The sequence below is a fragment of the Neophocaena asiaeorientalis genome, unplaced genomic scaffold (genome assembly GCF_003031525.2).
Source record: "Neophocaena asiaeorientalis asiaeorientalis breed wild unplaced genomic scaffold, Neophocaena_asiaeorientalis_V1.1 scaffold604, whole genome shotgun sequence".
Classification (NCBI taxonomy): Eukaryota; Metazoa; Chordata; class Mammalia; order Artiodactyla; family Phocoenidae; genus Neophocaena; species Neophocaena asiaeorientalis.
In genome coordinates, this window is record NW_020172000.1 from 425,154 (window position 1) to 427,495 (window position 2,342).

The following is a 2,342-nucleotide window of genomic DNA, read 5'->3' on the forward strand; positions in this document are numbered from 1 at the left end:
GGACATAAACATCATGTATATCTTACAGCTTGTCAATGTATCATGTTGACATTAAAAATCAATCTTTGGGGATAGAGATTAGAATAGTTATTTGTCTGCATGGTGGTAGAGGGTAGCAGGGCAAAGGTACTGACTGGAAATATCTGTGAGGGACCTTTTTGGGTGTAATGGAAATGTTCTTTATTTGGTCTGAGAGTAAGGCATATATATTTGTAAATATTAATTGATCTGTACACTTAAGATTTGTGTATTTCTCTACATAAATTTACCAGTAATGGTAAATTACAGTATTAGCAAAAGAAAAAAATATATAAATTAGGATATCTTGATTCATGGTTTCCCTTCAGATTTAGAATATAATCCAAATATTTTATGGCTTGTGAAGTTCTACGTAATCTCGTTCTTATATGTCTGTCCATCTTCCTTTCCTGACTCTCTTGTTTTGCTTACTTTTTTTTGGCCCTGTGGTTCTTGCTGTTCTTTAAAACTACACAAGCCAGCAGTGCCTCCTGATAGCGCCGGGTGGGGCGGAGCCCGTGGCCACCACTCCCCGTGGTCCCTCCAAAGGGGGACTCGTACTCTGAGGAAGAGAAGGAAGGGATGGAGCTGGGGCAGGAGGAGGAGGAAGGTGGACCCCCGGATCCAGGGAGAACTAATGACATTCAATCAATCCACAGATGATATCAACAGACGCGAAACTGAACTTGAGGACATCTGTCACAAGTTCTGCTCTGTTCTGATAGAAGCGACGGTGAAACCGGACAAGCTGGTGAAGAAAACTTGCAAAGCCGTGGAAGATCCGAAGCCCTACTGGGAGGTGCGGAGGGCGGCGAGGCTGGCTCAGCTGGAAGCTCTGAGAACCACGCAGGACCTCCTGAGCCGCCACGGAGACTATCCCCGTGGCCGAGCAGTGCCTGCTGGAGGATGGCAAGTGGCAGTTCGACTCGGCCTCGCAGGAGATGCTGAATCAGCCACGCAGGTCATGGAGGCGGAGCTGACCAAGACTGCACAAGGAGCCTGCGACCAGGTACAACACGGCCATGGACCGCATGTGGCAGCTGGAGGACAAACTCGGGAAGATAGTGGACGACCTGTAGGCCAAGCTGTCATGGTGAAGGGCGAATACAAGATGGCCCTGAGGAACCTGGAGACGATCTCGGACACGATGCACGAGCAGCAGCATGCCAGTGCGACTAGGGCCTCGCAGCCGCGGCGTCAGGGCCAAAGGTGGCAGCGCGACCACAGAGAACATGTCGGGGCGCAAGCCCGAGCTGGATGCCATTTCTGTGGCCTCCGAGGCTTCTCAAGATGACAAATGTAGCACCTCTGTGTCTGAAAATGACTCGGAAACCCAGTCTGTGTCCAGCTTCAGCTCAGGACCCAGTCTGAGATACCCGACCACTGACCAGATCCCCACGGCTGTGAGGTCCGGCAGCCTGGACCTGCCCGGCCCCGTGTCCATCAGAGTTCGTGATGATGTTCCCAGTGCTGGGCGAATGCAGCAGGACCTCTTTCCCCAAGTGTGAGGTAGAGTGAGATGACAGGGCAAAAGGGGCAGGGAATAAAATGAGTGACAAAGCCAACAACCGGGACATCAGCGAGCAGTGCCATGGCAAGATCCAAAGCAGCCCCTCCCCGAGAGGGCAGTGCCTTGGAGGATGAAATGCATGGGGCAACTGTCCCTCCAGTGCTCAAAGGGCAGAGACAGTATCATCCCTGACATAAAAATGGTGCATATCGGCTGATCCATCACAGCTCTGGCCCAAGTGCATATTAATATTTATACATGAAACTGTATGGAAAACATTGTGCCTCTTATCACTTAATATGTATGTAAGTCCCCTACATACCAACCAGTTCCCTTCCAAGAGCACAGTTTGTAAATCCAATTTGTTCATAAGTCCGATAAAGTTAGCCTAGGTACCCAACTAACACAATTGGCTATGTAGTACTGTACTGTAATAGATTTAGACTTTTCACACAAATAATACATAAAAAACAAACACAAAAAATAAAGAGAACATTTTTAATCTTTACACTACAGTATCTTGAAAAGTACAGTACAGTACCAGCTATATCACCGCTGCTTTTACGCTTGCTTCCAGACATCCTGGGCTTGAAATAAAGATATTGTACTACTGTACTCTATACAGTACTGTAAAGTACACAAAACCGCAACCACTTGTAGAGGATGCATGCACATGACAATGTACGCCAGACACGTGAACTAACTTAGGTGACTGGACATGCGAACGCACATTTTCATCTTTGAAAGTTCGCAACTTGAAGGATCATATGTAGGGGACTTACTGTATGCCAAATCTTAAGCATTTCCTCTAAAC

At 47.7% G+C, this 2,342-nt stretch overlaps 1 pseudogene; it reads left to right on the top strand.

Annotated features, from left to right (window-relative positions):
* Positions 1-585: 585 nt before the first annotated feature.
* On the top strand, positions 586-1,745 carry LOC112402371 (SH3 domain-binding protein 5 pseudogene; annotated as a pseudogene).
* The last annotated feature ends 597 nt before the right edge of the window (positions 1,746-2,342 follow it).